A 14,202-nucleotide genomic window follows, 5' to 3' on the forward strand; every position below is an offset into this window, starting at 1 on the left:
GAGATGCCCGATCACCTGCTCCGTGTTGCTCAGTGTCATCATGGTGCCAGAGAGGACAGCCCACATCCCGCAAGCCCCACTGCCCTCCTCCCCACTGGGGGAGGACACGGGTCCCAGGGCAGTCTTTACAAACCCCACACCCTCCTACTCCTGCCCCACCAGTCCCCAAACATGCCGCAGACTTCCCCACTCTCTCACCTCCCTTGGGCTGTTTCCTCCACCTCTTAATGCTCTCCTCTGGTGACACCCTTGTCATATGCCTCTCACAACACTCCTGGTTAAACCCTGATCCTTCTTCAGCCCACTTCAACTCTGTCCCTCTGTCTCAAAGTCCTTTTCACTCTTGTTAACCGTGAGCCGGGCTCCTCCATTCTTTTCCTTTCCAGACTGAAAGTTCCTCCAGAGCAGGGACTGGGTCTTACCCAAGTCTCATAGAATTCAAGACAGTGAAGTATCAAGAGAGAAAGGTGGCCGCTTTATACTGATAAAAGGAGCAATTCACCAAGAAGGTATAAAAATCACAAACCCATATTCTATTTCTATGACTATGCACCCAACAACATAGCTTAAAAAGTAAAGCACAAAACTTAAAGAAACACGAGGAGAAATTAACAGATCGTCCATTACAGTGGGAGATAAATCAGGCAGAGAAAACCACAGAACATACGAAATATAAATAATATAATAGCTCACTTGATTTGACAGATATATTTCTGTAACTTCACAGTCAACGGGAAATAGACATTCTTTTCAAACACAGGAGCAAAAAAATGACCAGAAAATCCTACAAAGATCTCAACAAATTCTCCACCATTGATATCATAGATATATGATAGCCACATATATTGACTGCAATGACTATAATGACCAAGTTTAGAATTTAATAATAAAAAGAGAACTTAAAAAAATTCAGTCTGCCTCTTAAAGTGGAAACCAAAAGTGAAATTATAAACTATTTGAGCAGTGAATAACGTTGTGAAACAAGACTTGTGGAATGAAGCCAAAGCAATACTCAAAGAAAAAAATTGTAGCCTTTTGGCTTGAAGTAGCTTTATTAGAAAACACTGAAAACAGCTGTTAGCCTCAAACAAGGAATCTTAGAATGGAAGAACTTTGATTGACATCAGTTCACGCAGAAGGAGACATTGAAGTTTTAGCTGACAAGCCCAACATGAGCTCTAAGCGGGATGTGGCCGCTACTAGTATGATTGCAGGTTGCATCAACAGAGCTATGGGCTCCAGATCCAAGGAGGTGATAGTCTCCTTCCTCTCTAACCAAGCAGGCTTTAGAAGAGGCCCCAGGCTTTATGTGGGACTCTGACTAATTGAATCATGTCCAAAGCCAGATTGAACTTGTAACTTCCTGTGTCAGGGAGAATGCCTGAAACAACTACGGTTGTGTAGTCTGAATGAGAGAAAAATCGGACTGGGGCTGGAGGGAGATGGTCACAGCCTCCAAGGGGCAGTACCAGGGCCAGAAGTGGAAGCTCCTGGAAAGCTAATTGGGCCAAATCTGAAGAAAGATTTCCCCCACTGAGAGCTGCCCAGCTATGGAAATATGGCTTCTGGAAGAAAGATGCTCCTTTTCTAGAAGGAAGGCAGTGGTTCTGTGGGCTTGGCGGGCTGCCCAGACCAGAGACCTGGAATCTGTCCTCCCCGGAGAAGTTCACTCTCCTCTTCTGAAAAGGCAGAACACTCCTCCGGCTGCTTAAGGAAAACCTTATGCTTCCTTAGAGTTCTCCAAAATGGTCCCTGGTGACTATGCGCCCTTACTTCTGACCGAGAAATGCAGTTCTTTTAAACTCTATTCCTTGGGCTGGACAGCTCAGGACAGTAGTTATAAACACGTAGGCTCCCGGGCCAGCAGCCCTGGGTCTGAATCCAGACCCTGCCACTTATGAGCTGTGTCGCCCAGATAAGTCTCTACCCTGAGCCTCAGTTTCCCTCTTGGGGGAATGAGGAGGACGCCCACTCATCTTCATGCCTCCGCTCCCCTCCACCCTCTCTGCTCTGGCATTTCCTCTGAGGAAGGGGCTCTTTCATAAAATAATCTGCATAACAAATGCATTACCTGTGAAATGCGGCCTGGGGGAACCCATCCCAGGCCAACCACATTCACAGGGTCCCTGGGCAGATGGATGGCTGGTGAGCACACCAACAATGTGAGATCTGTCTAAGTGGTGGTGGCCTCCAGCCTTCCAGCAGAGTTTTTATTGTGTTTAAACACAGTGGTGAAGACTGAGGACTCAGGAGCTTCCAGGTCCATAGCCCTGCTCTGCTATCTTCCGGCTGTGTGACCCTGGACAAGTCACTGAACCTCTCTGTGCTGCTGTAACATTTGGATGAGAGTAGTTCCTACCTCATAGGTTTATTATACAAGTCAAATGAGATAATGCAGGTATCTGGCCCCTGCTTACTTCCCTGACCTCCATCTCTACCCGCTCCTTCTCGTTCAATTCCACCCAACCACACCAGCTTCCTTGCCATGGGTCAAACATACCAAGCCTGGTCCTACCTCAGGGCCTTTGTACTTGCTGTTTCCGCTGCCTGGATCAATTTCCCCAGATATTTACATCCTGTTACTTTGGGTCTCAGCTCTAAAACCACTTCCTTGGAGTCACCGCCCCACAAGGCTGTCAGCTCCACCAGGGCCCTCACTTCTGGGTCACTCGCTACCATGTCCCCAGCCACTGGCACGTTGGCTGAGTGAGTAGGCGCCTAGCTGGGTGCTGACACTAAAGATATGTGAGTGCTTGCTGTCCTTTAACTTTGCTCTGCCAGGAGGAGGCTCTCAGATCCAGAAGGACAGCCCCACCCCTCCAGGAACTCTGTTCCCGCAAACCCTCGAAAGGCCAGATGAGAGCCCTCTCCAGGCCCTACGCCCTCCCTCTCCAGATGTGGGCCCAGCTGCCGATCCTTGGCAACCAGGCCACAGCACCCAGGGTTGCTTAGCACAGACCTCAGATTTCTTAGGCAACAGAGAGGAGGCGAGGAGACCCGTGGGGGCCCCTAGTGCAAGAATGAGTCAGTCGGAACCAAACCTGAAACCTCAGAGACATCAGCACTTCTTGGAAAGGCAAGAACAGATGCATTTAAACAGAACCTTGCACACAGAGCTGAGGCGAACACGGGAAATGGGGTCTTCCATCCTCTGTGGGTCCCTCCACCTGGCCTGTTCTTCTCCAGGCCTCTTCCCCTCATCCCTCTCAAATGTCAACACCTCCTCAGAGAGGGTCTCCTTGATCCCATCCTCACCCGGCTTTGCTTTCCTTCCCAGCACTGTCTCCACCTGACAGGACACGGCAGGTCCACGTTCTCGCTTGTGAAATCCTGGAATCGTATTTCAGAATTCATAATCACTCAGGTTATGGAAAGGTCATCTTGCATAAAATACCACCCGACACGCCCGGCCCCCGCAGGATCTGCGGCAGCACCTCGCGATCAATCGCATTCGTGTCGCTGGCACCACGACATCCAAGGACCCGCGCCAAGGAGGATTAAAACTCTGCAGAGCCTCATCTGTAGCTTCCTAATGAGTTAGGAAAACACTCTCAGTTTTCAGAGCTTGTGGATTTCAGAATAATAGATAAAGGCTGTAAATGTGTATATATCTGTTTGTTTGTAAATTGCCTGTCTTCTCAGCTAGAATCTCAACTCCAGAAGAGCAAGGACTTTGTCCAATGCCCTGTCACTAGCACCTGGCACATGTAGGCGCTCAATAAATACCTGAAGAAGAAATGCATGAGGAAGCCAGGTGCTGGATATGGAGAAGCGGCTCTGTCCAAAATGGGCAGAGAAATGGCAATCACTGAGCCCCTTCCATGGGCGAGGTGTCTATCAAAACTATCTCACGGGACCAGGCACGGTGGCTCATGCCTGTAATCCCAACACTTTGGGAAGGGGAGGAGGGACGATCACTTGAGCCCAGGAGTTTGAGACTAGCTTGGGCAACAGAGCAAGACCCCGTCTCTAACAACAACAACAAAAAATAGCCAGGCGTGGTGTGGGTACCTGTAGTCCCAGCTACTCGGGAGGCTGAGGCAGGAGGATTGCTTGAGCCCAGGAGTTTGAGGCTGCAGTAATCTGTGATCATGCCACTGCACTCCAGTCTGGGCAACAGAGCAAGACCTGTCTCAAAAACCAAACAAGTAAACAAACAAACAAACAAACTATCTCATGGACAGTCTTCCCCAAAAGTACCCATGACAAGCAAAGGGAGGCTCAGAGAGGTTAAACAACTTCCTCCAGATCACACAGCTAGGAAGCAGGGAGCTCAGATTGAAACCTGGGTCTCCTATCAAGCTTGTTCCCTTCTCTCTGCCTCAGGCTCAGAGAAGCAGAACAATCTGCTTGAAGACAAAATGCAACGAGAATGCAGCTGGTCTATTGCTGGATGCCCCAGCCTCTGCAAGACCCTGGAGTGTCCGCTGGGGTGCTCTGCCACACGCTCAAGCAAGGGCAAGTCCATGCAACATCCAGGCAAGCCTCTGGCCTCTCTTGTAGCCCAGCCAAAGGCAGCCTGGCCAAGCATGGCTGGGCAGATTTCCACGGTGCTAGCTATGAAGAATGCTCAGAAACATGTCCTTCTTGGTCGCCCCAGCAAACTGGCACAGTGGGAAGGAACACAGGCTGGGATGGGAAGTAGGTTCAGATTCCACCCTCTATCACTCTCAGATGTGGGACCTTCAGCAAGGCCACTTTACACATCTGGGTCTCGGTGTTCCTACCCGCAAAATGGGTAGACTACATCCTATCCAATGAGGTTCGTCAGAGGCAACAAAAAAGATTTATTCATTTAACAAACACATAGTGATTACTACATACCAGGCATCGTTTTGTATGCTTGACATATATTAACTGGTATAGTCACTATTATTTCACAAATTGGGCAGTTGAGGTCCTGAGAAATTAGTTACATAGGAAGTGGCAAAGCCACCATTGGAACCCAGGCGATCTGGCTCCAGGGTCCACGCTCTCACCTCCACGCTAGCCCTCTTGACAAGTAACAACACACATACACATTTACTGTGGACCTACTATGTGTTGGAAATTGTCTTAGGCATCTTACGAAACGTGATGTCACTAACGCTCATGAAGGCACAAGTGTCCAAACGTGACGAAGCATGGCACCCAGGGATCTTCTGTCCCTGCCCTACTCCCAGGTGCCAGCAAGGGCAGTCGAGGGTGGGGGGCCGTCTAATCTCAAAGACTCTCCTCCATCCTCCCAGATGGGGTGGGGTAGGGCAGGGAGAGGAAGGGGTGTAGACAAGGTTCTCTCTTCTCACTTCTTTGACACTTCACTTCTTTTCAGTTCCTATTCTAACTCTGAGCATCAGAAAACTGTGAACACCGTAGGGGACAGACAGCTTCCCATCCGTGCCTGGGCTTTCTGCAACCCTGGGAACATGTTTACAAAACATACCAGGCACTGAGTCACTTCCCAGAATTTGGAAACCTGCTGGTAACTGGCTATGTTGTAACTGGGGCAGCTGATCAGCAGATCTTCCCTGCTGCCTGCCCACCACCTCCCTCCACATTCGGGTCCAGAAGTCCAGGGTGGGGCCCAGGAATCTGCATTGTGACTCTAATGGCTCCCACAAAGGTAAAATACACCGGTCCACACTCCTCAGCACGGCATTCAAGGCCTTCCACAAGGCAGCCTGGCCCACCTTGCCGAGATAAGGTTCCACACGCCGGACGCTCTCACACCTCCCAGCCTCGCCCACACTGTGCCCATGCCTCCGCCTGCCTTCACCTCCCAGTCTCCACCTGCCAAAGGCAGGCTCAGGGGTCCCCCGCTCTGAGAAGCCTTTCCCACTGCCCCGTGAAGAGCTGATCACCCAGCTTGTGCTCCCACAGCCCCTAGCGTATCCCTCCTTCAGAGCTCCCCCGCTGCCACCCCACTGCCACCCCGCTGCCACCCCGCTTTTTGCAGTCTTCCTCCAGAGGGGGAGCTCCTAGAGGGCAAACACCAGTGCCCAGAACAGCACCCCGAACTTAGCAGGAGCTGAATGAATGGCTTAACCGGTCACCTCCACTCCTGGGTTGGGCTAGCTGAGTTCTAAGAGGCTTCTATAGGACTCTGGAATCCTCTCACTATGCAGGGCACCCTGGCTAAACATACACCTGAGCCTCAGTTTCCCTATCGGAGTTGAAGATTTTAATAAAGGCACTGATGTCCCAGCACATGCCCTTGGTTCCTAAAAGGTCACCCACAGTGGAGAGCTGTGGTGGGTCATGCCTCCCAGAGGGCTGGGGAAGGGCAGAGACTAGGACTTAGGTAGGATTAGTGCTGGCCTGGGGCGCATTCCCTGAATCCCAGCAGCAGGCGAACTACTGGTCCCCTGTCTTGCCTGATTCTAAGAAATCCAGATTTTGTTTAAAAGAAGACACACCAGGCCAAGATGGGAGGGTCACTTAAGCTCAGGAGTTCAACACCAGCCTGGGCATAACAGTGAGACCCCATCTCTACAAAATTTTTTAAAAATTAGCTGGGCATGGGCCTATAGTCCCGGACACCAGGGAGGCAGAGGCAGGAGATCCCCTGAGCCCAGGAGTTCCAGGCTGCAGTGGGCTATGATCATACCACTCCACTTCAGCAGGGGTGACAGAGTGAGAACTTGTCTCAAAAAAAAAAAAAAAAAAAAGCCCAACGTCTTCCTGGGTTTACTGAATCTGAATCTCAAGGCAAGGGCCTGGAAACTGCATTTTAAGCAAATCCCTGGGACAATCCGGTCTTTGCTGTGGTTTGACAAACACTGTTGAGAGGTGGCAAGCAGCTGGCTCTGGCTTCAGACTGCCTGGGTTCGAATCCTGCTCCCCGACTTTCCAGGTGGGCGTCACCTCGGGCAAGTTATTAAAGCTGTCCGTGTCTCAGCGACCTCAGCGACCGCATCTGTACAATGGCCATGATACATCGCACCCACCGCGGAAAGGTTACCTTGGAGTCCAACTCGGAATACTTTCAATAAAATAAGTTCCAGTGCATGATCGCTGTTACTGGCTCAATCTAACACTCAGAGGAGGAGCCCAAAGGTCACAGGGCCTCCTTTCCCCAGATTCCTTGACGTAGCGCCCAACTCCACGGCTCTCAGAACTTTCCCCACCCACCCTCTCTCCCCAGTCCTCTCTAGCTACGTGAGCACAAGGCAGGGAGCGATCGCCCAGAGGACAGGGGTTGCGTGGGTGGCCCAGATCTGCCTTGTCCCAGGGCTCCCGACAGACCGTGCCTGCTGAGGTCTCAGGGCCAGCACGGGTTTGGGCGGCGCGCTGGGTGTCCGAGGACCCCCCGACTCTGCTACTCGGATCCCCTTCGGCGACACCGACAGAACCGGGCGCTGCTCCGCGCGCGCAGAGATAGCGGGGTCGGGGCTGTCCCCCGGGCCCCCACTGCCAGGGGCCCCGCCGGTGGCCAAGCCCTTCCCGGACGCCCGCAGCGTGCCGGGAGCGAAGTCCCGGAGCCCCGATCCGCGCAAGGGCCCCGGGTCCTACCTGCGCGCTCCTGCCCCATTCGCCGTCCGGGAGCCCGAGCGGGAAGTGGACACCCCGGGGCTGCCCTGCTCCGGCCCCCGCCGCGCGGGGCTTTCCTGGGCGCAGGACCCGGCCCGCCTCTGCTTCCTGCGCCCCGCCCCGGCGACCCGGCATTTGCATGCGCCGCCCCGCCGGCACCTCCGGCGTCCCGGGGGAGGGAGCCCGGCCAGCTGGGCCGGCGGAGGCCACCGGAGTCTGTGCTACTGTCGCCGTTCCCGCCGCCCCCTGCAGTCCGGGCTGCAGTCTCTCCTGGGGGCGACCCCAGCACCCCGCCACCCCCGACCCGCGGCCCGAGATTGCCCCTCCCCTCTCTCCTCCCACCCCCGAGGGCTCGGCGACAGTTCCCGTACTCTCCAAACAAAAGGCCAAACCCCAGGCCCAGCCTTCCCCCACCTCCCCTTCCTGCCAAGAACCCTCGTGGAGGGGGCAGTTGCCTTTGGGGTTGGCGGGCTGGGTGACCCTAATCCTCCTCCCCTTCCCGGCCCAACTTCCAAGTGCCAGTGTTTGTTCAGTCTTCCAATAAATGTGGACCAGCGCCAACTCCAGAAAAATTGAGATAGTAAAACAGCCCTTCAGTCAACAGCTGGTACCATCTGTCAGCCCTGGGCCAAGGCACTGCGTACTCAACTCATTTAATCCTCCAGCGACCCTAGGAGGGAGTTCTACTGTCGTCTGTTTTACAGATGGGAAACCGAGACGCAGAGCCCGTTAAGCTCACTCAGAATCTCAAGACAGGCAAGCTGAGGGAGCTGGGATTCGAACCCGCTTCATAGGCCACTAGCCACTGGACACCACAGAAGGCCTAATGGGGCCAGATGATAGGGAAAAATGCTAAACAAAGTATTTAAGGTAACAAGAGGCCCCAAGACCAAAGTAAAACAGAGGGACCTCTTAGGCCAGTGGTGCAGGTGGTCAGGACAGGCCTCTCTGAGGAGGAGACACTTGAGCTGAGAACGTGAAAAGGATATGGAGGGAGACTAGCTTAAGGAGAGGGAATAGCAAGTGCAAAGGCCCTGGGGCCGGAACCAACTTAGCATGTTGGGGGAATTGGCTGAAGGCCAGAGGTGCCTTGAGTGATGGGAGAGCAAGGGAGGTGAACCCAGAGAGTAATGTGACCCCCCCTCCTGCCCTCTAGGGGCTGTCAGTCTCCGGGTAGAGGCAGAGTTCTCCAAGCCAAGGACAGCCCAATGGGATCGAGTGCTGTGTATCCCCCCCGACCCCCCCTCCCCGTGGGTAAGGGTTGGCTTCCCAAGGCAGGGGAGCAACGCTGAGGGTGCAGACAGGAAGACATGAAACAGATGTGAGACCTTACAACCAAGTGGGTGGCAGGGACAGACACCAGCCCCCAAGTCAGGGACAGTACAGTGGACCTAGTCCCTGGGGGTCAGGGGTGGCTCCCTGGAGGAGGTGGCCTCTGACCAGTGCCTCCGAGGATCAATGCGGGGCAATTGCATGAGCAAGTACTTGGAGGTGAACTGTGGCAGGAAAGTGGGAAAAACTCCCATTATTGAGCATCTATTTATTGACGCCTCTGTGTGCCAAGACCTGGGCTGGGGAGAGCAAGAAATGGCAGACCCAGCTCCTGCTTCCCAGCCCTGGCGATCTGGTCAGGGCACTGACAAGTAAACAGACACAAGCAATCGAGTGTGATGGCCCTGCGTTGGGGGCAGCCCAGGTGGACACGGAGAGGGCAGGCGTGTTCCGGCCTCAGGAAGGGCTTTCGGGAATTCTCCAGACAAGGTGTGACTCTCCCGCACACACTCGCACTCCCTCGCACTCATTACTCACACATCCACACACACCCACGTGGTCGATATTTGAACCCAGGCAGTTCAACCCTGCACGCTGTCCCTTGTGAAGACGAAACCTTCCTTTGCCCTGTCTCTGTGTCCTTGCGTTTGTCTCATCTGGTGATGAAAGAAAAAGTCTACCCTTGACATCCTTTGGGAATGTGCAGCTTGGGCTGTTTCCCCTCCTGGTCCCCCTGAAACTGGGTCCCCATCCTGTTTTCCGAGTCCTCCAGACACCTGTGTCAGCATGCCAGCTCTGCAACTCATTGTGTGACTCTGGGCAAAGTGAATCACCCTAACTGTGCCCGAGCCTGCTCTTCTGTCGTAAAATAACAGCCCCACCTCACTGGGGTTCGAGGCAGTGAGATAGGAAGGTGCATGTAAGGCCGAGAAGGAGATGCACAAAGACTCACGTGGAGTAAAATGTTGTTTACTTTGAGTATCTGGGTGCAGATGGGTGGAGGCCAAAAGAGCGTCCACCCCGAGGGAGGGGAAAGCCTTGGGTTTTAGAGAGAGTTTCTGCCAGGGGGGTGTGAGTACCTGGGCCAGAACAGCCTCTGTAATAAAATTTTTAGATAACCAATCTCTGGGACCCCCCTGCATCAGTCTCATCCTGCAGAGATAAGGGAGGAAGGTAGCTTTGTCCTTACCCGGGGATAGGCATTAACTGCATTCGTCCTGTACATACTTTTCGGACCCCGAACAGACCTAACACTCAGAACAATGCCTGGCATGTATTAGGTGCTCAACAAACGTCAACGGTCATGCTTGTCAGCATGAAGATGAGAAAGAAGCGAAATCACAGCCTTCCCCACATCCCGTGTGCCTGATTGTGAAATGGAGACGCATGCGGTGCTGAGAGCAGATGTGTTCAGATGTGGACACATTTGGGAAAACCTGGAGAAAGGGCTGCAGGGAATTCTTTGTACACCTTTTGCAACTTTTCTGTGAATCTGAAATGATGTCAGAATAAAAAGTTAAAGAAAGCAGTACAATGTCCTGAGGCCCAAGAGAGATAGTAAGTGGGAAGTTTATCTTCTGGCACACAGCTCCACTATTCAAGCTCCTGCCCAAGACCCAAGCTTTATCTGTGGGGGCAGTCTGTGTGAGGCCTGGGAGCAGCCTGGTGCTGCCAAATGACAGCAACTCCAAATCCAGGGCTTCTCAAGTCCTGCCTGATTATAAGCTCAGCCCAGCTTATATCACCCCACACTTACTTGTTTTCAAGCCTATCTTCCAGTTTTTAAAATTAGTAGACTTTATTTTTTAGAGCAGTTTTAGATTTATGGAAAAATTGAGCAGATAGTACAGACAGTTCCTATACGCCCCCTCCGCTGTGCACAATTTCCCCACTCATCTGGCACGAGTGTGGTGCCTTTGTTACCACTAATGAATTAGTATTGATTATTATAAACTAAAGTGCATAGTTTACATTAAGTTTCACTGTCTCCTACACAGTTCTATGGGTCTTAACAAATGCATTATGTCATGGACCCACAGATGTTGCAACATGAAGAGTTTCACCACTCTCAAAATCCCCCATGCTCCCTATTTGTCCTGAGTCCTGGAAACCCCTGATCTTTTTATGGTCTTCATAGTTTTGCCTTTTTCAGTACAACCTCTATGGAAAACAGTATGGAGATTTCTGAAAGCACTAAAAGTAGACCTACCATGCGATCCAGTAATCCCACTACTGGGTATCTACCCAAAGGAAAAGAAGTCATTTTGTCAAGAAGACACCTGCACTCTAATGTTTATTGCAGCACAATTCACAATTGCAAAGATGTGGAATCAACCCCAAGTGCCCATCCATTCATGAGTGGATTCAAAAACTCTGTACCACTGTTTATAGATTCACCTACTGAAAGACATCTTGGTTGCTTTCGGTTTTCGACAGTTACGAATAAAGCTGCTATAATCACTCGTGTACAGGTTTTTGTGTAGACATAAGTTTCTCAGTGCAATTGGGTAAATACTAAGGAGCACGATTGCTGGATCATATGGTAAGAATATGTTTAGTGGTGTAAGAAACTGGCAAACTGTCTTCCAAACTGGCTGTACCATTTTGCATTCCTAACAGCAATAAATTAGAGTTTCTGTCGCTTTGTATTCTTGTCAGCATTTGGTTTTGTCAGTTTTGGGAGTGTTAGCCACTCTAGTAGGTATGTAGTGGTATCTTGTCGTTTTAATTTGCAATTCCCTAATGATATATGATGTTGAGCATCTTTTCATATGCTTTTTTGCCATCTATATGTCCACTGCCTGTTGATATTTTTTGCCCATTTTTAAATTTGTTTTCTTACTGCTGAGTTTTCAAAATTCTTAATCTATTGTGGATACAAATCCTTTATCAGATTATGTGGTTTGCAGATATTGTCTCCAAGTCTGTGGCTTAACTTTTCATTCTCTTAACAGTGTCTTTTGCAAATCAGAAGTTTTAAATTTTAACAAAGGTCAAGTTATCAATTTTTTTCTTTCATAGATCATGCTTTTGTTTTTGTTATCTAAAAACTCATTGTGAAATTCAAGGTCACCTAGATCCAGGATTTTATCCTATTGTATCTTCTAGAAGTTTTATGGTTTTCTATTTACAGTGAGGTCTATGGTTTGAGTTATTTTTTGTAAAATGTGTAAGGTCTGTGTCTAAATTATTGTTATTGCCTATAGAAATCTAGTTGTTCTAGCAACATGGGTTGAAAAGACTATCCTTTCTCCATCAAATTGCCTTTGCTACTTTGTCAAAGATCAGTTGACTATGTCGGTGTGGATATGTTTTTGGGATCTCTATTCTGTTCAGTTGATCTATTTGTTCTTTCATCAATACCATGCTGTCTTGATAGTAAGTTTTAAAGTCAGGTAGTGTCATTCCTTCAACTTTGTTGTTCTCACGACTGTGCTGGCTATTCCAGGTCTTTTGCCTTTCCATATGAACTTTAGAATCAGTAAGTCAATAATCACAAAAATAACTCACTGGGATTTTGCTTGGGATTGTGCTGAATCTATAGATCAGGTTGGGAAGAACTGACATCTTAACAATATTGAATCTTGTATTCATAAGCATGGAATATGTATCTATTTAGATCTTTGTTTTCTTTCTTCAGAGTTTGTAGCTTTCCTTCTTTTTTTGGTGCTAATATAAATGGAATTATGTTTTTAATTTCAAATTCCAATTATTTGTTGCTGGTGTTTAGGAAAGCCATTGACTTTTGTATGCTAACTTTGTATGCTGCAACCTTGCTACAAATATAATACTTATTAGTTCCAAGAGGTTTTTTTGGTGGACTCTTCGGGATTTTCTACACAGACAATAATGTCATCTGCAAACAAAGACAGTTTTGTTTCTTCCTTCCTAATCTGTATAACTTTTCTTTTTTTTTTTTCTTCATCTTATTGCATTAGGTGGGACTTTCAGCATGATATTGAATAGAAGTGGTGAGAGGGAGCATCATTGCCTTGTTCCTGACCTTTAGGGGGAAGACATCTATTTTCTCACCATTAAGTATTATGTTAGCTTAGGTTTTTTGTAGATGTTCTTTACCAAGTTGAGGCAATTCCCCTCTAATCCTAGTTTGCTGAGAGTTTTAATCACGAGTGGGTGTTAGATTTTGTCAAATGCTTTTTTCTGCAGCTATTGATATTATATGATTTTTCTTTAGCCTGTCGATGTGATAGATTACTTTAATTGACTTTTGAATGTTGAATCAGCCTCATATAGCTGGCATAAATTCTACTTGGTTGTAGTATATACTTTTTACACATTATTGAATTTGATTTGATAATATTTTGTTGAGGACTTTTGCGTCTATGTTAATGAAAGATATTGATCTGTAGTTTTTCTTTCTTATATGTCTTTATTTGGTTTCAGTATTAGGGTAATGCTGGCCTTATAGAAGGACTGAGAAAGTTTTCCTTCTGCTTTGATTTTCTGGATGAGGTTGTAGAAAACTGGTATCATTTCTTCCTTAAATGTTGGGAAGGATTCACCATTGAAACCATCTGAAGCTTTTTCTTTCTTTTAAAAAAAAGTTATTAATTGTTGATTCCATTTCTTTAATAAATATAAGTAAATTCTGATAATTATTTCTCCTTTGTGAAATTTGGTAGTTTAGGCCTCTCAAGGAATTGGCTTATTTCACCTAAGTTATCAAATTTGTGGGCATAGAGTTTTTCATAATATTCCTTTATCCTTTTCCTGTTTGTGGGATCAGCAGTAATAGCCCTTCTTTCATTTCTCCTATTATTAATTTGTATTTTCTTTCTTTTTCTTGATTAGCCTAGGCAGAGGTTTATCAATTTCATTGATCTTTTCAAAGAGCCAATTTTTAGTTTCATTGATTTTTCTCAGTTGATTTTCTGTTTTCAATTTGGTATTTATTCTTCTTGGTGTTCTTTGAGCTTCCTGGATCTGTTGACTGGTGTTTGTTATTAACTTGGAAAATTCTCCCCTATCATTACTTCAAATGTTTCTTCTGTTCCTTTATCCTTCTGATATTGCCATAACACATATGTAACATGTTTTGTAATTGTCCCACAGTTCTAGGATAGTTTTTTTTATTATTCTTTTTCTTTTTGCATTTAAGTTTGTGAAGTTTCTGATGACATATCTTCAAGCTCACCTGGATATGCCAATCAAAGACATTCTTCATTTCTTACGGTTTTTTAAAAAATAAATTTCTAGTGTTTCCTTTTAACTCTTTCTTAGAGTTTCCATTTCTCTGCTTGCATGTTGTCTACTTTTTCCATTTTATCCCTTAACATATTAATTGTTATCCCTTAATATATTAAAAGTTATTTTAAATTCCATATCTGATAATTCCAAAATCCATCTCATACCTGAGTCTGGTTCTGATGGTTGTTTTGTCTCTTCAGACTGTGTTTTTTC

At 48.1% G+C, this 14,202-nt stretch overlaps 1 protein-coding gene across 4 annotated transcripts in view; it reads right to left on the reverse strand.

The window, feature by feature from the left end:
* Nucleotides 1-7,593, reverse strand: part of IL4R (interleukin 4 receptor) — a 36,851-nt gene extending 29,258 nt beyond the window's left edge. For 2 of the 4 annotated variants that reach the window (XM_069486788.1, XM_069486787.1), the window contains exons 1-2: nucleotides 7,492-7,593; nucleotides 3,256-3,330 (exon numbers count right to left, since the gene is read on the reverse strand). The gene's annotated coding sequence lies outside the window, so the exon portion shown is untranslated. The remainder of the gene's footprint in view (nucleotides 1-3,255; nucleotides 3,331-7,491) is intronic. The other 2 variants (XM_069486786.1, XM_069486785.1) reach the window with 1 other exon arrangement.
* Between the last annotated feature and the right edge of the window lie 6,609 nt (nucleotides 7,594-14,202).

The sequence above is a fragment of the Eulemur rufifrons genome, chromosome 14 (genome assembly GCF_041146395.1).
Source record: "Eulemur rufifrons isolate Redbay chromosome 14, OSU_ERuf_1, whole genome shotgun sequence".
NCBI lineage: Eukaryota > Metazoa > Chordata > Mammalia > Primates > Lemuridae > Eulemur > Eulemur rufifrons.